The sequence below is a fragment of the Pelobates fuscus genome, chromosome 6 (genome assembly GCF_036172605.1).
Source record: "Pelobates fuscus isolate aPelFus1 chromosome 6, aPelFus1.pri, whole genome shotgun sequence".
Lineage (NCBI taxonomy): Eukaryota > Metazoa > Chordata > Amphibia > Anura > Pelobatidae > Pelobates > Pelobates fuscus.
Window position 1 is genome coordinate 241,184,357 of NC_086322.1, and position 23,577 is coordinate 241,207,933.

The 23,577-nt window shown below is 40.8% G+C and overlaps 1 protein-coding gene across 1 annotated transcript in view; it reads right to left on the minus strand.

Moving 5' to 3' along the window:
* Positions 1–23,577, minus strand: part of LOC134565740 (ubiquinol-cytochrome-c reductase complex assembly factor 1) — a 216,431-nt gene that overhangs the window by 93,953 nt on the left and 98,901 nt on the right. The gene's annotated exons all lie outside the window — the stretch shown is intronic.

A 23,577-nucleotide genomic window follows, 5' to 3' on the forward strand; every position in this document is an offset into this window, starting at 1 on the left:
GAATGGGCATGGCAGTCATGACAAATGTATCTTATAAATTACTTTTTTTTTCTATATTATTGTGAAATTGACACATTTTTGGGATCAGTGCTTGGTTAATCAAAATGTGAACACAAACATCAAATCACCAGCATTTATTCCTATAAAAACTCAAATGTACAGGAAAGTAAACAACCCAACATTAAAATAATGCATAAGGCCAGGTTTCAACAGTTTATATGTACGCTGAGAACTGCACAGTCTACTAAATATATAGAAAAACACAAGGTATGGACATTGGAACATGAAGTCTTTTGTTGGCAGGGCTCACATGCAATTGCAATAAACATTTCCAAAAGGTTTCTCTATAAATTATTTTGTATGAATCAAAACCATATATCTTTAAACTTTGAGAGCTATGAAAGTTGGACAGGAGGTGGGGCAGGCCAAGGGGGGTGAGCCAGTGACCCAAAGAGCATCACTGATGATGCTCAAAATGGGTGGTCACATAAGGGGCATGCCAACCCTGTGTGAATGCACATGAGGCTGACTGACAACCTCTTGGGCAGTTCCACTCAGAGCAGACCATGTGAAAAACGCAGCTGAAGTGCTCTCTGCATGGTCCTAGTCCCCTCAGTGTCTAACGGTGTGATGGCGGGGGTTGCAAGACATCATGGAACAAAATCAAGGCAGATCCTTATAATCGGGACTGTTACCCTAAACAAGCAGTTGTGAAGACTAAACCTGTTTAGCTACTATTTACCGTAAGTTCCTATAACAAAACATCCACTGTTCTGCAGAAGGGTGCCACAATGTGTAAATCAAGAATCTCAGAAGAATACCAGTTAACCATTCTGATTTTATCAGTTTAGTCTTGCTAGAAGTTTCTAAGTCTCAAAGGCTGACCCAGTTTTCTACAATACAGGTGGAAAACTGCAACTGTTCATGAGCAAATGTGTGGAAACAGGGGCATTACTGGGGCAAAAACATCTGCAGAACTAGCGTGTGGAGTACCGGGTGAGGTCTTAATATATAATTCCATATATAATTATTTAAAATAGCTGAAGAAAAAGGTGATAAAGTCATATTTGGTGATTTGGCTCAAAACTCTAACACTATATTTAAAATAAAACAAGGAGATGGAAAAAAAATACTATTAAAAATATTTAACAAGAAAGTAAACATAGAGTGCAGCTCTTGCTAGTTTTTAAGTTCTCAACTACTGGACCCTAAGTAATTATTACTCTCAACTCTGCAACCCATATAGTAGAACTCAAATAGCATTACGGCTTCTATAGTTTCCTTATATGTTCGTGCTCAGAACTTTATCCAAATTGCAATACAGCAAAATTACTCAAGTATATCAGTTAGCTGTGTGAGTGTATATATATATATATATATATATATATATATATATAAAAATATATAAAAATCCCATTAAGCTCTAGTAAACCCAGCTGCTAAGGTCCACACAGGTTGAATATGCTGTAATACTATATTTTAAGTACTATAAAGCAAGATGACAATGCTCCCAATTTAAAGAAAGGTAGGCCAAAAGGTTTGTGCAACTATATTCTGCTATGAATGAGAGTACCTATACAATTAAGTTTACAGACTGCTCCTTATAACAGAATCATATGTCTGCCAACTCAACTACTGCATACTCTAAACAGTTAAACGGAATATTGTCAAATTGAGAATAATCAGACAAAAGCTTCTTTTTATTCATTTTCCAAATTAAATGACGTCACTTTGTGAGTCTTAAGCACTGAACGAAGGTGCACATTTGTTGTGTCGTTACATACCAATTTATCAGTAGAAAGAGTGAAGTAATGGAAGACTTTGTTTTCATTGAAACGGTTGTCTTTTCTTTTTTTTTTTTTGACTGCACCTGCCATATGGGATTTAAAAGGCACACTTTTCTTAGGCTGTAAAATTCCCGACTATAATCAGCGCTGTTCGTAATGCTAGACCTGTAACGCATTAAGAGTCTGACTCATCATTGTCAAACCACGTAACATTGCATTTCTGTTTACAAAATTTTAATAAACCTGCTCAAAGTTCCAAGCTACAAGAGAGTTTAGTCACTTTTTCCAGGAGAAAACAAGCTTTCCTTTCACCTGAATCATTTCAATGGCTGTGTGTTATTCACAGGAGACAATGTGACGTTATATGGAAACGACAAAGAATATAAGATTAACCCTTTGGAATCCAGGTACAAAAAGATGGGACCGTATTTCATTATAAAAGGTCCTTTCATTCATGTGTTTGTCAGGAGAATATTTCTTTGTTATGAAAATATGCTTTCAAATACTTGAGGATTTCATTCCAGCTCACCTTTTAAAAGAGGAAGGTGAAGCAGAAAAATGCCAGTTTAAACTCAATCAAAATAGGCAAAATACGGTAAATTCAGATTGTCAACACAATGAATGAGATAGTGTTGCACTGCATAATTCATCTTAGTAATTCTGCCAACTATCAAGCTGGTACAAATGCCCTACATTGTTTAAAACAGATAGCACACACAAAATGCACTGAATCTAATGAACAGTCTTGAAGCATGTTTTTGGCACCAGCTATATGCCAACATATCTTGTGATCAAAGGAAATTTGATTTTACACTTTAGCAATCCTGATACTCTTCTGTTTTTTTCACTTGAGATTTAAATTGTGAAAGATGTCCTAGACTGGAATAAACAATACTTATAATAGTTGTAATTTAATCATAATTCTATAGTAACTGACCCCACTAGAATTTATTAGTTCCATATAGTAGTGAGGATAGAGAGGATTTCTTACTCAATGGGAGGATGTAGTTAAGTTATAAAAGCTATGTTGCACTGCAAACAATGGTAGAGTGGGCTCAGACCGATTAACATTGGTAAAATGTGTTCTAATACACATTTAGACATTGTGTTTTTCCATGTTGAACAATGTGTATTCCTAAACTAGGGCTAGTTTATTTCTGGTTGAGAATTGTGTTTATTAAAGGAACATTCCATGCACCATAACGACAGCAGTGCACTGGAAGCTCTCTGACTTAGCCAAGTCCAGTGGTGCAGAGCATAGGTCATTGCAGGGCATAACTCAGACTCTGTGTTTGAAGTAGTGAGGGCAGGAAGTGGTGCGCAGTGGACCTCAAGTAAAAAGTCAAACCATTCTAAGACGGTTTGACTACTTACAAAATGTTGTGCCAGCGCACAGCAGCTCTCAGACCATAAGCTTTGCCTGCACCACCAGTCAGAGAGCTTCCGGCTCTCATTGAGGGCAAGAGAACTGCAGACGGACCCTGAGAAAGAAGTCAAACAATTAGAAAATTGTGTAACTACACTGGGAGGCTGCCAGGGCACACATGGCACCATAACCACGACAGTGCACACAAATGGTTATGGTGCTTGGAGCTTTCCTATAAAGAAGCACAAAAGCAACCCATGAGCAGTTTGTTTTTTTTCCAGTGGTGAAGGCAACATAAAGATTAGAAGACTAGACTTACCATATTCGATCAATGAATGAACGCAAACATGTGAGCTGCTTTAGACAAACTATTACAGAACAAAATAATTTAGTTATGTTCTGCTAGACTTTGGGAGATGAATTATAGGAATCGTAAAATAATAAGTGCTAGGATGCCTCTGTTTTTTTTTTTTTTATCTCTTGTTGAAATTATTGTTTTTTTTAGTCCGTGCTAAATTATAGAATTATATAAATTATATGGATACAGTCTATTCTTTATCCATTGATGAATCGTATATAATGTTCAGTATAGTATCTCCAAGTTGACACTATGACGGTGGTTTATACCCTAGCCATTTTAATAAATTCTGTGTGAAAAACATTATTAAATTGCGTACTTGTAGCATTGAAATATTTGCCAACTTGCTGGTTGATGTGGTCTTCACATAACTTGGATATTGCAATTAGATCTGCAGCCCTGGAAACTTTCAGTGCCGACTTGATGGAAGATTTTTTCTTGGAAGGAAAAATAGATTCTGCGTTGTGAGGCTTCCTTTTATTTTCAGCTACATCAATATGCCTTGTGGATTATATGGATGGTATTCCTTGGCAGGAGTGGTTTTTGGGATCACACAAGCTTCCATTTTCACATTCTGACTTTTTCTACTCACTTTTAGATGAAGAGACTGACAGCATGATTTGCAATTTCTGATTAGTTGTTTAGTTTAGAAGACATTTCATTTTGCATAATTTTTCAGAATTCAGTTTTATTTTTTAGGCTCAAGTTCTACCAAATAGAATATCTGTGCTTTGGCATGCTTAGAGATTTCAAACAATGGTAATCTAATCCAAAGAATGAAGAACGGCTCCTCAATGCCAATCCATGCAAGACAAGGACTTGCTGAGCTGAGATGCTAGCCTGTCTTACTGGCTCAATTAAACTAGATGTGGTAAAGGGGATCTCCCAAGTTAAAGGGACACTATAGTCACCTGAACAACTTTAGCTTAATGAAGCAGTTTTGGTGTATAGAACATGCCCCTGCAGCCTCACTGCTCAATCCTCTGCCATTTAGGAGTTAAATCCCTTTGTTTATGCACACTAGTCACACCTCCCTGCATGTGACTTGCACAGCCTTCCATAAACACTTCCTGTAAAGAGAGCCCTATTAAGGCTTTCTTTATTGCAAGTTCTGTTTAATTAAGATTTTCTTATCCCCTGCTATGTTAATAGCTTGCTAGACCCTGCAAGAGCCTCCTGTATGTGATTAAAGTTCAATTTAGAGATTGAGATACAATTATTTAAGGTAAATTACATATGTTTGAAAGTGAAACCAGTTTTTTTTTCATGCAGGCGTTGTCAATCATAGCCAGGGGAGGTGTGGCTAGGGCAGCATAAACAGAAACAAAGTGATTTAACTCCTAAATGACAGTGAATTGAGTAGTGAAATTGCAGGGGAATGATCTATAAACTAAAACTGCTTTATTTAGCTAAAGTAATTTAGGTGACTATAGTGTTCCTTTAAGTTTCAGACTTAAAGGGACACTTTAGTCACCGGAACTACTTACAGTTTAAAGATGTGGATAGTGGTGTCTATAGCCTGTCCCTGCAGATGTTCAATGAAAAAGTCTGCAGGGACTGGCTTTAGAGAAAGGCAGTGTTTACATTGCTGCCTAGTAACACCTCTAGTGTCAGTCACTCAGAAGAACACTAGAGGTGCTTCCTAGTCCAATTCACACTTTGCATGGAGGCGCTGAACATTCCCCATATAGATGCACTGATTCAATGCATCTTTATGAAGGAATGCTGATTGGCGCAGTAAGATTTTCATATGGGAAAGCATTGGATTGGTTAAGATCAGCCATGGAGGCGGAGCCAGCAGGCAGGGCCAATCGCGGTGAGATTGGCGTGGCGTGGGAGAAAACATGAGTAAAAGCACCATACCAGGATTATAGTGTCAGAAATACATTTTATTCCTAACACTATAGTGTTCCTTTAACTAAAACCTAAACTTGGCAATATAACTTCATGATCCATGCAATTAAAAAATATTGAGATATATCTACCATGTGGTATATATCATGTATCCTTAATCTAAAAGCAACTCTTTCAATAGGTTCCCCTTTTTCAGTGCTCTAATCCCTACTTGGGATCAAACCCACAAATATTAGAGTTAAAGAAGTATGAGATTAGGTGAATTAACTAAAAAAAAGTAATTTTCCTGACAAAAAACAAAACTCCCTGTGGAAGAGTAAATGTATATTCAAACATGTTGTTATATGCGCATAAGCAGTCGCAGCATATTTATTTTGACTTAACACAAACAGAATGAGGACTATTCCTCTTTAACCCCTTAAGGACACATGACATGTCATGATTCCCTTTTGTTCCAGAAGTTTGGTCCTTAAGGGGTGTTACGGTTGCCTCCAGGCTGGCTGGAAGTTGGACCGTAGAAAGGAATGCTCCTAGCGCTCACCAAAGTACCATCAGCACCATAGACACCCTAACTACTTTGTAGCCACCACAAGTACTGCAAACTCCACGAACCACCGCTGCTGGGCTGGTATCTCGCCGTCTGCTCTGCGCCCTGGACCTACGACCAGGCTCCAGGTTCCAATAGGCGAACCTCTTCCTTCTGTAGAGCGAAGCAGGATCAGGAACAAGAGCTCTTACAAGAGCTCAGTAGCTAAGGGAGTATGAAGAGCATAGCAATCCCTGTAGTGATTATAGCTGTCCCCTACAAACATGAGTCAAGGCTGTAAGTTAGAGGGTCAGCAGAGGTCTGAGGTGCTGGAACACCCAGCCTGGTTTTTATTACCATTTTGTAAATACAGGACCACCCACAGGGCGGGACAAAACAACCAATCATACACGTACATCATTAAAACCACTCCCAGTAATTACACACAAAATCCTCCCCTATGTCTGTGATATAATTATGCTACACAAGAGATTAACATAATTATCACAGACAATAAAAATACAGTTTTTACCCATACCCTGTAACTTTAAAACCATCCATCCAATCTTCACAAAAATACATATTAACAATCAATCCATTCAGGGGAACAACATATTAAAAAATGGCACGAATCAGACCAGGGGTTCAAAAGTTATCAAAAGTATCTTTTGGGGCCTGGCTGGCAGCATGGCAATCTGGTTCAAGCAGGTTTTACAGGGCCCTCTATCCTGGAGACAATGGGAAAAGTAATCTAATTATCCAGGGATAGAGGCAGACTCCATTAACCACATGGTTGCAAAAAGACATAAAACACTTTAAAATACATAAAGTCACCTTTTACACATAACACACAGACATTTTGTGGTGGAATCTCGGTAAAAATAAATTTAATAGGCCGAGATTACCACGTGGCATGTGTACGTGCATATGCTGACGTATCGATCAGTTAGTTGCACGTGGCAAGATACGATCAGTAGTGTACGGAGCATGTGCGAGAATACCGGATGTAGTATTCCCCTCCTCCATTGTGCTGGACAAGCCATGCGGTCAAACAGGAAGTTAATTCTTATTTGTATTGATTGGTCAAGAGAATGTGCGGGTGGAGCTTAATATGGGAGGAGTTATATGCCTATATAAGGAGCCTGCACTATTGTCCGGGGCTCAGAACTTGCTGTATTTTGGTGACATTAGTCCCTCTGAGTCCCGATCGGTGATCCGAATAAAGAATCTCTTCCTTCCTGAAGAAACCTGTGTCCATCTCTCTGTGCTTGGCTTCCGTCAGTTTCTCCGGTATCATTTGGTGCATTGGCCGGGAAGCTCATCGTTCAACGGTAGCTGAGAAGCAGAGGCGTGAGACGGTCTATCTTTGCCCACGTTCTCTACGGCTGCACCCCTGAACTTCTGCGTGGACCTCCCTTCGTCTCGGCGCCACTGGTCTGTTGTCCAGGAGATCATCGGCCTCTACGTAGTAAGTGCTGGGGTGTCCCCGTCGATGAGTGTGAACTCAGGTTCAGGAACGAGGAGGTAAGACGACCGCTGTTTTAGACGGAGGACCCACTAGGGGTATACCGATTGTGCGGTAGGCCCATAAGGAGTTAAATCTGTGTATGGAATCTGCCCCCTCTGTCGGAGGGAAGGAGCGAAGGCGCACCGCTCAATCGAACGCTCTTTATTAAGACCGTTTGATTTGGTTTGGAGTCAGGCGGGGTTCTGTGTAAATAGCCCTAGCCGGACACCGGTGTCTTGTCTAGACTAGCGTTCTAGGGTGTACAATGTGTTCGCTAGGTCGGAGGGACAGGGAGACTAAGCGGCGTCTGTGTAAATTCGGTCCGCTAGCTCTCAACCTATCTTGGCTAAGTGGGAAGGCGTGTAAATTTGGAACCCACTAGACTATTGATAGAGTAGAAAGACTAAAAGGGTTCTGTTGTAAATTCTGCCCTCTAGTTCGCTATATGTGGTGCTTGGGCAGTGTGGCTAACCAAAACGGATGTAGATAGTTTTAGGTAGTCCATCAAGGTACTGGCCAATAGTTTAGTTGGGATTGTATATGTGTTAAAGATTGTTAGTAACGTGTATATCTTGTTAGATAGCGCGAGCTCAGCCGTCTAGCGAGAGTGTTAATAGTGTGTTGCTGTACTATAGTGCACGGTACCATAACCCTGTATATTTACTGACATTGTATATAAGTACTAATCATTGTCGTCTATTGCATGTCTAACACCATAACCACTAATAATTGTATTGTGACCTTAAATTGTACTTTGACCTATGCTAACCGTACTGTAACTGCTGTTTGTAAAAGACGATGTTACTGGGGGGTGTTATAGACGGGTAATTCATATATAGAGAATTATAGCGTGGGTGACTGTATAGTTTCGCCAAAGGGCATAATATTGATTACTTAGTGACTGGTGTAACAGCTGTGTGTGTACGGGAATTCCCTGAGTGTTTTTATCGTGTTATTGTGTACGTTTCACTTGGTAACTGTACCACGTGGTGCTGTTGCCGGAAGAAACGGGTGTGACTGTTGAATAGAGTGTGTGTATAGCATTCGTTGTTAACGACGCTCCATTGCTAAGTATGGGTGCGTCGGAGTCAACGATTTTGGATCCCTTAGGCTGTATGGTAAAGAATTTTAAAAAGGGATTTAAAGTATGTGATTTTGGGGTTAAAATGTCTCCTGCACGTTTGGTCACTTTGTGCACCAGGGAGTGGCCTACTTTGGTTGCGGCATGGCCGCCACGTGGCAGTTTGGATCCAAATCTGGTACAGCGTGTACACGTGGCTGTATCAGGTAGGCCTGAACTTTACGGACAGTTTCCATACATTGATTGTTGGAGACAGCCCGTAAACGACTCGCCAAGATGGATCCGGATATGCCACGAGGAGCAGTGTCGCCTCATGGTGGCCAGGACTTGTTTGTCCACTAGGACTACGGTTAAGCCCATTTTGGACACGCCCCCTGAGTCCGAGATCCCTATGCCGCCCCCTTACTTCCCTGTAGAGGGAAGTGATACAAGTACAGGAAGTTCCACACCCACTCGTCCGTTGTCCCCATCTACTTCCTCCTCCAGCTCAGAATCCATCCCACCCGTTACTAAACCTCCCCTTCCGGTACCAACCCCCGTTAAACCCATATATCCTGATTTGGCGCCAATTCAAGCTTCCGGTCAGGCTTCTTCTAGCCCGGCTCGGAATATTCTATTCACCGACCTTCCCCAAAATCAAGCTTCTACATCCTCATGTCTTACTACCCCCCGACCGGAACCTCTAACCGACGCCCCTCCACGTAGCCCTATACTAACCCGACAACTGACCGGTACCCAACGACCCAAACATTATCAGATGCCTCTTCGTTTGAATCCTGGGTCAGCCTATCTTGATGCCTCAGGTCAAATGGTGTATGCTGACCCAGTCTTCGTATATGTCCCGTTCACGACTACCGATCTCTTGAATTGGAAGACCCACAATTCCTCGTATACTGAGAAACCACAAGCCATGACCGACCTGTTCACCTCGATAGTTCAGACGCATAATCCGACTTGGGCTGATTGCCAGCAATTACTAATGACATTGTTTAATAATGAGGAGAGGACTAGGATTAACCAAGCGGCCATTAAAGCGCTAGAGGAAGAAGCCCGTACTTTAAATCAAGCCAATCCAGCAGCATGGGCCGCAACTCATTATCCTAATACCGATCCCGAATGTAATGTTAATGGCGCAGATATGCGTCACCTAAAAGCCTATAGAGATGGTATAATTGCTGGCATGAAAGCCGGAGGGAAGAAAGCCATAAATATGTCGAAGACAGTTGAGGTGATTCAGAAAAGGGATGAAGCGCCTAGTGTCTTTTATGACCGATTATTGGAGGCATACCGCTTGTATACCCCCTTTGATCCGGAAGACACTGATAATTCCCGAATGGTAAACTCTGCCTTTGTCAGCCAAGCTTATGGAGATATTAAGCGCAAGCTACAGAAGTTAGAAGGGTTTGCAGGAATGTCCATCACCCAACTAATGGAGGTAGCAAATAAGGTATATATGAATAGGGAATCAGAAAGTAAGAAAGAGGAAGAGCGTAAGATGCGTAAAAAGGCGGATATGCTAGCGGTAGCGATCGCAGATAGACGGGGCCCAGATAGAGGCGATAGTAGGTGGAATAGGGAGCCCTTGAGTAGGAATCAGTGCGCGTATTGCAGAGAAGAAGGGCATTGGAGAAGCGAGTGTCCGAAAAGAGAGCAGTACGAGAGAGACCCACCCAGGGCAGGTTATGGAAACTTTAGAGGCAGAGCGAGAGGTAGAGGAGGTCCCGGGGGGAGTAATGGTAATCGAGGAAGTGTAAGAGAGGATCGGTACTATCCCGCAGCGCAAAGGTCCCGCTATAGAGAAGGTAGGGACTTTGTAGGATTGGCTGACACGGTCATGGAGGACTATTGATACCGACCGGGCTCCATCCCCCTTGGTCGAGCGGAGCCTATGGTCGATGTATCAATAGGGGGAAAAAGGAGTGCATTCATGATCGACACTGGTGCTGAACATTCGGTGGTGACTAACCTAGTTGCTCCTCCATCTGGAAGAACTATTACCGTAATAGGAGCAAAACCGGTTCTTAAAAGTCGACTCTGTACATTGGGAGGCCACGTAGTAAAACATCAATTCCTTTACATGCCTGAATGTCCAGTCCAATTGCTGGGACGTGATTTGCTATCCAAATTACAAGCGCAGATAACGTTCCTACCAAACGGAACAACATCCTTAAAGTTTAATGGACCTTCAGGTATTATGACATTATCCGTACCAAAGGAAGAAGAGTGGCGACTTTATACAGCGTTGACTAGCCAAAACCCTAGGAGTGATGAATCCTTATTCAACATACCAGGAGTTTGGGCAGAGAACAACCCACCAGGACTGGCCCGCAATATTCCACCTATTAAAATCGAACTAAAACTTGGGGTTTATCCAGTGAGCCTACGGCAATATCACATCCCGCAGAAGGCTAAGAAGAACATTCAATCTTATCTGGATAAGTTCATACGGTATGGTATCCTAAAATTCTGTACTTCCCCCTGGAACACCCCATTGCTGCCTGTTCAAAAGCCCGGTACAGATGAGTATCGCCCTGTGCAGGACTTGAGAGCAGTCAATGATGCGGTTGTTAGTATACATCCAGTGTGCCCAATCCGTATAACCTGCTTGCTTTAATTCCGGGCGGGGCTACCTATTTTACAGTCTTAGACCTCAAAGATGCCTTCTTTTGCCTCCGAATTGCCGCAGAAAGCCAATGTATCTTCGCTTTCCAATGGGAAAATGCAGTAACGGGCTCAAAACGCCAGATGACTTGGAGAAGACTGCCCCAAGGGTTTAAAAATTCACCTACCCTATTTGGTTCAGCTCTAAGTCAAGATTTACTGGATTTCGAGTCCATCCCAGGAGAGTGTGTATTGTTACAATATGTAGATGACTTGTTGATAGCCGCAGTCACAAGAGAAATATGTCAGCAAGCAACGCACGATCTACTACACATTCTCTGGAAGGCAGGATACAAGGTGTCTAGGAAGAAGGCTCAGTTGTGTCTGCCAACTGTCAAATATCTGGGATTCCATATCTCTGAAGGTCAAAGGATAATGGGGCCAGAGAGAAAAGAAGCTGTGTGCCAAATACCAAAACCCAAGAATAGAAGACAAGTGCGAGAGTTCTTGGGGGCAGCAGGCTTCTGTAGGATATGGATTCCCAGTTACGCGATATTGGCAAAACCTCTGTATGCAGCTATCAAGGGTACAGAACATGATCCCTTCCTATGGACCCCAGAACAGCAAAAGGCATTTGAAGATGTGAAGAAGGCTTTGATGAGTGCCCCAGCATTAGGTCTACCTGATCATACACGACCATTCTACCTGTATGTACACGAGCAAAGAAGAATGGCTGTGGGAGTACTGACACAGTACTTGGGATCATGGCAAAGACCTGTTGCCTATATGTCTAAGCAATTGGATGCAGTGGCCAGCGGACTTCCACCTTGTCTAAGAGCCGTAGCTGCAGCCGCCCTGCTGGTAGCTGAAGCCGATAAACTCACTCTGGGTCAAGAACTTTATGTACGAGTCCCACATGCAGTACAGACGTTGTTGGATTACAAAGGAAATCATTGGTATGCCGTATGACCAAGTATCAAGCAATGTTGTGTAAAAACCCAAGAGTGCATTTAGAGACTGTTAATACCTTGAATCCAGCTACTCTTTTACCACAACCTACTGAAAGTCAACATGATTGTTTGGAGGTGATGGATGAAGTATTCTCCAGTAGACCAGATCTTCGTGATTTTCCCATCCAGAACCCTGATGTTAAATATTACACAGACGGCAGTAGTTATGTGAAAGAAGGGATCCGTTATGCAGGATATGCAGTAACAACGATAGACAAGGTGATAGAAGCTCGCCCACTGGCAAAAGGAACATCAGCACAAAAGGCAGAATTGATAGCACTGACACGAGCGTTACAATTGGCTGAAGGTTTAAGAGTGAACATCTACACGGACTCCAAGTATGCGTTTTTAACCACTCATGCCCACGGAGCTTTGTATAAAGAAAGAGGACTATTGAATTCAGAGGGCAAAGAAATCAAGTACGCAGCTGAAATCCTACAACTATTGGAAGCAGTATGGGAACCGAAAGAAGTCGGTATTATACATTGTCGAGCGCATCTGAGAGGAGATGGTGATGTAACCAAAGGAAACCGGATGGCAGATAATGCAGCTAAGCGTGCTGCTGAATCAGGAAGACAGGAATATATGGAACATATAGCTGCTCTTATACCAACCCCACTGTCTCAATGGACTCCAGTTTATACAGCTCAAGAAGAGGAGTGGTTAAAGACTGAACCTGGAAAGTATTTGGAGAACAAATGGTATCAGTTAGAAGATGGGAGAATAGTTATTCCAGCATCACTAGCGGTAGAAATTGTCCAAAACTATCACAACGGGACACATTCTGGGAGAGATAGTACAGAAGAATCTCTCAGAAAACATTTCTACATACCAAGATTGTCCAACTTAACTCAAGCCATTGTACGAAGATGTGTGACGTGTGCTAAAAATAATGCAAGGCAAGGACCAGTAAAGCCACCAGGAGTTCAGTTTATGGGGGGACTCCCTATGTCCGATCTACAAATTGACTATACAGTAATGCCTAAATCTGGTGGACATCGCTACCTACTAGTAGTTGTGTGCACCTATTCAGGCTGGGTAGAAGCATGTCCTACTCGTACTGAGAAAGCAGGAGAAGTTGTGAGATTCCTGCTACGAGAAATAATACCCCGATATGGACTACCCTGCTCTATAGGATCGGACAATGGTCCAGCTTTTGTTCATCAATGCCTACAACAACTGACTCATATGCTTGGTATCAAGTGGAGACTTCATACGGCATATAGACCTCAGAGTTCTAGTAAGGTAGAGAGAATGAATAGAACTATTAAGAACCAGTTGGCAAAAATGTGTCAGGAAACCCAACTTAAGTGGAATGTTCTTTTGCCTATAGCTCTGTTACGAATTCGCAGTACACCTACCAGAAGGATGGGCCTCTCTCCTTTTGAAATCATGTATGGGCGTCCACCTCCCGTACTTGGTAACTTAAGGGGGGATTTGAGTCAGTTGGGAGAAGGAATTACTCGGCAGCAGGTTGTAGAGTCGGGTAAGACTATGGAGGAGGTACAGAAATGGGTACAAGATAGATTACCTGTGAATATTTATCCCCCTGTTCATAGTTACCACCCAGGAGACCAAGTGTGGATTAAAGAGTGGACTAATGTACCGTTAGGGCCCAAGTGGAGAGGTCCTTATGTTGTTCTTTTGTCTACCCCTACAGCAATAAAAGTGACCGAAGTGACTCCGTGGATACATCACTCCAGGGTTAAACCAGCAGCGGTCGATTCTTGGCAAGTTACACCAGATCCAGAGAATCCCTGCAAGATCCGGTTAAAGCGCACGACTCAGTCGGAGTGACGAGGAACCTTGTGGATTACAAATTTTATTGTTTCAGAGATTGGTAAGTGAGTGAGACGGCCATAATAAAGCCTGTCCGCTCACCAACGAGTGATTTAAAAGTCAGGAAAAATCTTGAAGGGACCCCTGTAAAGACGAACACAACTCCATTCCCTGCAGCCCTTACATCCTGGAAGCTGAGGTGCCATCGCACGGACGAAGACTGAGGATGCCGACGAAAGATGTGCTTATGATAATGTTTATTTATATGTATTTTTATATTCAGGAAGGTAGAGGTACCGACACTCCTAGCTGTGAGGTATGCATTAAGACTACAAGAACAGGTAACCATATTTCCCAGACCCTAATTTGGCATTCGCAATATGAGTGTAAAGGTGATGTGTCTAGGTGTAGATACTTAAATGTAGAGTATAGTGTATGCCATCTAGGGGTAGGAGAACCTACGTGCTTCAATCCAGAGTATCAACCCCGTACAATTTGGTTGACTCTCAGGAATGGAGATCCTCAGGGGACCCTAATAAATAAAACAGTGTTAGAATCCGTACATTCTTCGGGTGTTCTGCTATTTGATGCATGTAAGGCAATATCAAGTGGTAGAAAGCCGTGGAATGAATGTGGGGATCTTAGATGGGAGAGAACGTATGGGTCTAATGATAAATATATTTGTCCCAGTAGTAAAAATAAGTATGTGAGTCCTAGATGCCCAAATAGAGATTATAATTTTTGCCCATATTGGTCTTGTGTGGGGTGGGCAACTTGGGGACAGACAGCAGACAAGGATATGATTGTGACTAAGTTGCCTACCAATCCATACTGTAAGTCTATGGAATGCAATCCAGTCCATATTCTTATAAATAATCCTGACCAATTCTTAGATAGATATGGTAACTTATTTGGGTTTCAAATATACGGGACGGGTTTAGACCCTGGGACAGTATTGTTTATAGGGATAGAGACCGATACGGTAACCTCCCAAACTCATCAGGTATACCATTCCTTTTATGAAGAGATGAGTATAGATAATAAGATCCCCCATAACGCTAAAAACCTGTTCATTGATTTAGCTGAAAGTATTGCCGGTAGTCTTAATGTTACCAACTGCTATGTGTGTGGAGGTACTAACATGGGAGACCAATGGCCTTGGAAAGCAAAGGAGGTAATGTCCGGTTCTGAGGCAGTTGAACAATTAATATCTTCACAAGCCGATTATCAGATGAGTGTTAGAGGTAAATCTGAGTGGAGATTAAAGACCTCCATAATAGGTTATGTTTGCATAGCAAGGAAAGGAATGATGTATAATACTTCTGTAGGAGAGTTAACTTGTTTAGGGCAAAAGGCTTATGATGATGATACAAAGAATACAACTTGGTGGTCGGCTTCAAATGTCTCAGAACCATCTAACCCGTTTGCAAGATATGCCAATTTAAAGGACGTGTGGTTTGATTTATCCATCACATCTAGTTGGAGAGCCCCAGCAAATTTGTACTGGATCTGTGGTAAGAAGGCCTATTCGGAGTTGTCACAGGACTGGGAAGGGGCATGTGTGTTGGGTATGCTCAAACCATCCTTCTTCTTGTTACCTATTGAAACAGGTGAGACTTTGGGTGTTAAAGTGTATGATGTGAATCATAGGAAGAAAAGGGGACCCATAGAGATAGGCGCCTGGGAAGATAATGAATGGCCTCCCCAGCGTATTATAGATTATTATGGGCCAGCCACATGGGCAGAGGATGGTACTTTTGGTTATAGAACCCCAATTTATATGCTCAACCGTATTATAAGGTTACAGGCGGTGGTTGAGATTATTACTAATGAGACCTCACAAGCGCTCAATCTTCTAGCGAAGCATAATACCAGGATGAGGACAGCAGTATACCAAAATAGATTAGCCTTGGATTACCTATTGGCAGTAGAGGGAGGTGTATGTGGGAAGTTTAACCTGAGCAATTGCTGTCTTCAAATAGATGACGAAGGGCAAGCAATAGCTGAGCTTACTAGCCATATGGTTAAACTAGCGCATGTGCCTACTCAGGTATGGAAAGGGTATAATCCAAGTAGTTGGTTTGGTAGCTGGTATGAGCAGTTTGGAGGGCTTAAGGCATTGGTAGGCGGAGTCCTGCTGATTTTGATGTTGTGTCTACTCCTGCCATGTCTTATCCCCTTAGTAGTTAGGTCTGTGCAAAGCCTGATAGAGAATATAGCAGAAAGGAAGGCTGCAGCACAGATAATGGCCATATATAAATATAAGGCTCTAGATCAGGGAGAACCAATGCAGGAAGAGGAGTGTTGAGGGATTCACATCATGGGAAAAGTCTGGTCTAGTTCATGGTAACCTGAGGTGTATGCAAACCAAGGTTAAGTGATGCCTCAAGTAGTTGTGAAATATCAAGAGGCATCAAAAGGAGGAATGTGGTGGAATCTCGGTAAAAATAAATTTAGTAGGCCGAGATTACCACGTGGCATGTGTACGTGCATATGCTGACGTATCGATCAGTTAGTTGCACGTGGCAAGATACGATCAGTAGTGTACGGAGCATGTGCGAGAATACCGGATGTAGTATTCCCCTCCTCCATTGTGCTGGACAAGCCATGCGGTCAAACAGGAAGTTAATTCTTATTTGTATTGATTGGTCAAGAGAATGTGCGGGTGGAGCTTAATATGGGAGGAGTTATATGCCTATATAAGGAGCCTGCAATATTGTCCGGGGCTCAGAACTTGCTGTATTTTGGTGACATTAGTCCCTCTGAGTCCCGATCGGTGATCCGAATAAAGAATCTCTTCCTTCCTGAAGAAACCTGTGTCCATCTCTCTGTGCTTGGCTTCCGTCAGTTTCTCCGGTATCAATTTCACATATCCCAAGATAGCTGGGATCTGAGCGCACAAAACTACCGAATAGCGCGCAGATCCTATTCACACAGTTCAATTGCCATGGAGCTAAAGTCTTTCCCATAGTCTTTCATTATATGAATAGGCTCCATGGCATAGGTATCTGGGGTATCACCGCTCACACAGGGCCATAGTCATAAGGAAGGAGGCTGGCAAATAGGCTTCTCCACAATCAAGGGAAGCAGGACAATTTTCCATTTAAAGGGCCAGTTACAAATAGCGATTTGTAACAAGGGGTTAAAGCAACAGTCCACAAACCATAACCACTAAATCATGCCACTAGTGTCCTGGCACCCCCCTCCCTTAACTGCCACTTCTTGCCCTACTACTTCAGACAGAGAGCCAGAAGCTCTGTGTGAGCTTAGCTCAGCAGTGCAGGGCTTAGCTCATTGGCTGATACTCTTTGCAAATGAGCAAGCCCTAAACTGCAGGGCTTAGCTCAGGAGAGCCATCAGAAGTTGCTGCTTAGGAGCCTCTGGCTCTTCATTAACAGTAGTGAAAGTGGAGCAGCACATGGCGGACCCCCGGTAAGAAGTCAACATGGTTTGAATACTTACAATGGAAGGGACAGGGCTCTCCTGGCACCATAACCATTACAGAGGTGCTTGAAACATTCCTTTAATACAAATGTTAAGTAATTAAGAGAAATTACTAATTTTACCAAGGCTAAAGTCAGCCATCAAAACGCACATATAAACATAGGGATCCACAAAGATCATTAGGAAACTGAAGTTGACAATCTCTCTGTATCTCTTGATCGTCACGATCTAACTTTACTTCTAGACACTCCTTATAATAATATTGGATTACAATACACAGGGAGACAAACATAAATTAACAACAGCATAATACAATAATCAAACTAGTTTCCTGTGTTTCCACTTTCTATTTCAGTTTCAAATACTTTTTCATATGTTCCTCATAATTTAAACTCAAGATAAATTTGTTGATTTTTTGATGTTCTCTGATGACTAGGTCTGTGTGGCTGACCTTAAATAAAGAATTAAAAAAAAAGAGCAAACAACAATATAGCTATTATCAATTACTTCAATTCTGAAAAGAAAAATAAATTTCAGAATAAAAGGTACTTGTTAAATATATATATATATATATATATATATATATATATATATATATATATATATATATATATATAAATAATCAAACTGCACATATAGAGAATTTACCAAACATGAACGAAAGAGAAAGAGACAACAAGCAACAAAAATACTTTTAGAAATGTGTCATGAATGAAATATAGGCCTTCTTTACACTGAATGTTCCATGGAAATCGAACCACGGATGGGTACTGTTCAGTTCCACAGCAACGCTGCACAATTAAATGATTATGTTGGTGGAATAATTTTTCTTAAAATGTTTAGCATATATAAATGTTAACTCACTTAAGTCCACCCAGTTTTCAAGGTCAACTAACTTTCCAAATATCACATGTCCAGCGTAAACCGCTTCATGAACATTCCTTTTCTGCGGCTGGTCAGGGGTATTCCAAACCTGAGAAACAACTTTCGTGGCCCAAGACATTTAAAAATACTGCAGAGTTTAAATAAGGCTCCATACATTTCTGCAAAAGACAGCCATAGCAATCAGTTCAATTTATGATGTGCTACTTTTTGCCGGCATGTTAGCAAATGTTTGAATGTACTTTAGCGCAGTTCCTATTACACATTAAGAAATATACCTTCCTTCTACCACAACGCTCTCTGACCTTTTCAATAATGCTAGATTAAACAATATTTTTGTTTGGGGCTATTTACACCACAGATGAAAAGGAAAAGTATTGCTTAGGTGTTAAATATTTTCACAAGCAACAAATCTGCAATTTAGGAAAATTGATGTGTGTATTTTCTAGGTGTAACATAAATGTCAGTGCAATAACTCCTAAGGTCTACTGACAATTTAAAACTGAAAATCCCAGCAGGGCCATTTATATGAAAGGGTTACTCTAGCCCTTTTGATGTGGAAGACCTTTGCTGTGTAATGTGCCCAATGGGCACCATGGAGAAGATCCCCCCTCTGTTTCCAGTCAAATGTACAAAATTAAGCTTTTACTCACTTGAAACCCAGCACCGGGCAAAGCTCTCCTTGTAATTAGCAATATGTCTCAATGTGCAATGTTTCAAGCAAAAACACTTCACATCATACTCCTACCACCATGACCACAAAATCACTGAAGTTGTCATAGTGGTTGAAATAACCCTTTAAACCATATTTTTGGAACCCAAAGCATTAAAGTTAAACTCGCTTCCTGGCACTATAGCTTCCACCTCTGTCAAGACCCCCCTGTTGCAGAAAGGATTTTGTCACTTACCTAGGTCCAGCGCCGATGTCCCTCGGCTCTGGCTCGGCTCCGTCCATGCTCCTAATGCGCAGCAATGCTTGCGCTCGCATTAGGATTTCACGCATACCGTGAGGACGTCCAGCGTCATTTAGGTGACCAAAAGTCACCTTTGAGCCTGGAAGTCCCTCTAGTGGCTGTCTGGTAGCCACTAGAGGAGGAGTTAACCCTAGCAAGTAATTATTGCAGTCAAGAAAAACTGCAATAATTACATGCTATGGGTTAAGGGTGATGGGACATTGCACCCAGACCATTTCAATGAGCTGAAGTTATCTGGTTGACTAAAGTGTCCCTTTAAATATGTTCTCCAATTTCAATTTCTACGTATGTCTTCAACTTACTGCTCAGGGGAACCCATCAAGTATTAATATACTAAGCAGGTGCTTAACCCCTTAAGACCGCAGGACGTACTATGACGTCCTTATTTTGGTGGCTCTAAAAGCCGCAGGACGTCATAGTACGTCCTGCGATCTTATGTACTTACCCGGTCGCCGGCGATCCCACGCCGGCGATCGCGGTATGGGGGACTTACCTGGGAGCCCAGGGAGTCCCCCTGCGTCCTCTTCAGCCGCCCAGGGCCATGTGATCGCGAGGTCCTTGCGAGGACCCCGCGATCACATGGACGGCATAGCCGTCCAAGGCATTGCCAGCAGGGGGAGTGCCTGTAATGACAGGTACTCCCCCTGCTGTCTGAAAAAAAAATTAAAAATGTTAAAACAGTGTAAAAATAAATTATATATACTTAGATCATATATATATTTATTATATATATGATCTAACTATATATATACACACATATACACACATACACATAAATATGCATACACTGTCTACGTGTATTTTAATATTAATATATACATAATTATATATATATATTAATATCAAAATACACGTACAATGATATTGATTAAATATATATATAATTTTCATTATATATATATTTATATATAATAAAAAATAAATAAATATATAAATACGTTAAAAAAATAAATAAAAAAATAATAAAAAAATAATAAAAAAAATAGATAAAAAATATATAAACATGCGTAATTTCGTTCTAACTGTATTTTAAAATTAATATATATATATTGATATCAAAATACATGTAGAACGAAATAATATATATATCTATATACATAAGTATATACGTATATATCACTATGTATATACCTATATATAAATAAAAATAATTAAAAAAAATTATATACATATATATACACACATATATATATACACACATATATATATAATAATTCTACGCATATATTTATGTAATAATTTTACATAATTAGGTCATTTTATTAATTACAATTTGCAGGACCTGCCTGCCAAACCAGGCCAAAAGTTCAGGGAATTACATTGTCTAGCACTATATTTAACTCTGTAACTTTCCAAGACACCATGAAACCTGTACATGGGGGGTACTGTTTTACTCGGAAGACTTCGCTGAACACAAATATTAGTGTTTCAAAACAGTAAAATATATTACAACGACGATATCGTCAGTGACAGTGAAATTTTTTGCATTTTTCACACACAAATGGCACTTACACTGACGATATAATTGTTGTGATACGTTTTACTGTTTTGAAACACTAATATTTGTGTTCAGCGAAGTCTCCTGAGTATAACAGTACCCCTCATGTACAGGTTTTATGGTGTTTTCAAAAGTTACAGAGTCAAATATAAGGTTTGCGTTTCAGTTTTTTCACATTAAAATTCGCCAGGTTGCCTTTGAGACCGTATGGTAGCCCAGGAATGAAAATTATCCCCATGATGGCATACCATTTGCAATAGTAGACAACCCAGGGTATTGCAAATAGGGTATGTTCAGTTTTTTTAGTAGCCACTTAGTCACAAACACTGGCCAAAATTTGCGTTCAAATTAGTTTTTTGCATTTTCAAATATTAACACTAACTTTGGCCAGTGTTTGTGACCAAGTGGCTACTAAAAAAGACTGGACATACTCAATTTGCAATACCTTAGGTTGTCTACTTTTGCAAATGGTATGCCATCATGGGGGTAATTCTTATTTCTGGGCTACCATATGGTCTCAAAGGCAACGTAACCAATCTGGCGAATTTCAATGTAAAAAAACTGAAATATGTAACACGCTATATTTGACCCTGTAACTTCCCAAAACACCATAAAACCTGTACATAGGGGGTACTGTTTTACACGCGAGACATCGCTGAATACAAATGTGTGTATTGTATTGCAGTAAAAGCAAACAGTATTATGACATTCACAGTTAGAATGTCACGTAGAACTAAAAAAATTTAAAAAAATTCTTATTTTCTCCCATTTTTAAATATTTTTTTCATATTAAATTATGTTCCATACCTAAATATTTGATGTTAAACGAAAGCCCCGTTTCCCCTGAATAAAATTATATATAATAATGGGGGGTGCATTTAATATGAAAGAGGTGAATTATGGTTGGACAGACATATAGCGCAAATGCCAGGTTTTGTTTACGTTTTTTTGGATCACAACTTGTACATTTGGCTGCGGTCTTAAGGGGTTAATATACTAAGCAGGTAAGAGGTGCAAGACAGTGTTTTAAAAAAAAAAAAAAAAAAACAAACAAAAAAAAAGAATGAATATCCCTTTGCGATGCACAGTTGTTCAATAACATGACAATAATACAAAATCATTAATAATTAAAAGATAGGAAAAAAGGGGAGAAAAAAAAAAGATAAAAAGGAAGGGGGATAAAAAAAAAAGAAAAAAGTTGTATTTGTTTTCTAGTTAAGCATGTGCAAAATAAGAGTTGATTGTAGATATTGTGTAAGTGGGGATGGGAGTTGTTAGGAGAATATAGTCGAGGGAATTGTACCACTCTGTCTCGGTAAAGTCAATTAAAATTTGAGAGATGTAAGAATGGCGTTGCAGGTAGGCATGGAAAGTTGAGTGGAAGGCCCAGAAGACTCTCTCTCAGCTCCAAAAAGGAATATTTAGATTTTGCTAATAAATTGGTAGTGTGGTATATTCATCTGCTGCCCAATGTGTATTTATGTGTATTTGTATCTCTTTTCCCTTGTTAAGTAGGGGGAAGTTATACTGTTTATTTGAAAAAAAAAAAAAAAATTGTGTTTTCGAAGAAGGATAATGCATACAGATTTTTAACTCAACGCATACAAAGATTTGACACAAGTATACAAACAATGAAAGACATGTCGCCGTGATTGAGCATATTACAATTCGACACATTAGTAAACAGAGCTTACATGTAAGCAAATAGATTTCACATTTGTAGAATAATCAATGTGAACAGTAAGAGTAGTAACAACAGCATTGTTGTGGAGAGTTGACTTTAGCGGACTGTCTCCGTGTAAGAATTTTAATGTTCCAAAAGGGTACCGGCTTCTTAAGTAGTTTTGTTCCCTAAGTAACGTCCTAGAAGTCATAATAGTGAGAATATATCCTGTGTGTGTGGGGGGGGGAGGGGGGGGAGGTGAGGAGAAGTCCTCTTCTGTGTTGTCAAGTTATTATATTACGGTTTTGGTCCAAGGGTCCCAGATTTTGGAGAAAAATTTGTAGTTCTTGGATATGGCGTATGACAACCCTTCCATTTGTTTGGTGTCCTCTACTCTAGAGAATCCACTCTCTAATGGATGGAGCTTGTGCCTGCTTCCAATACTTGGGTATAAGTTGTGTGGCTGCCATGACTAAATGTCTGAAGAGGATGGTTTGTTCTTTGCGTAAGCCTGGTGGTGGTAGTAGGAAGATGAAATGTTGAGGTGCAAGTGTGATGTTGACTCCCATAATCAGTTGGATGAGTGTGTGGATCCTACTCCAAAACTTTGCTATAATTGGGCAGACCCACCAAATGTGTGCATGATTCGCCTGTTTGTGCTGGCATTTCCAGCATTCGCTTTTTTCTAAAGTGTATATTTGTTGTAGTTTTACTGGCGTGTAGCGCCAGCGTGTGACACGTTTGTAATTACCTTCTTGGGCCAGGGTGGACGTAGTCGACTTGTGGATTGTTTGGAATATCGATTTCCATTGTTGTTGCGTATAGTCTAATTTTAATTTGTCTGTCCATTTGAGGGTACATTTGGGAGGTGCTACTTCTTGTGCATCCCTAATCACCTTGTACATAATAGAGAAGATCTTTTTTGTGTGCTGGTGATCCAAGCATAGTTGTTCAAACTGTGTCAGTGACCTAGTCCCCTTAGGAACCGATGCCTGTTTCGTGCTAAAGTGAGATAATTGATTATAATGCAGTCTTTGGTTCCAGGTCGGGGATTCGTCGGGTATCAGTTGTTGTAGAGTTTTTAGTTTGTTGTCTATAGTCACGTCACGCAGCAGTAATGTTTTGCCCCATGGTAGGTGCTATAGGTTGAACCCGAGTCCCCCCCTTTGGAAGTCTGGGTTGTGTGTGAGCGGGTATAATGGGGAAGGAAATGGCGAGATTGACGTAGTTTTTGTTAGTTTGTGCCA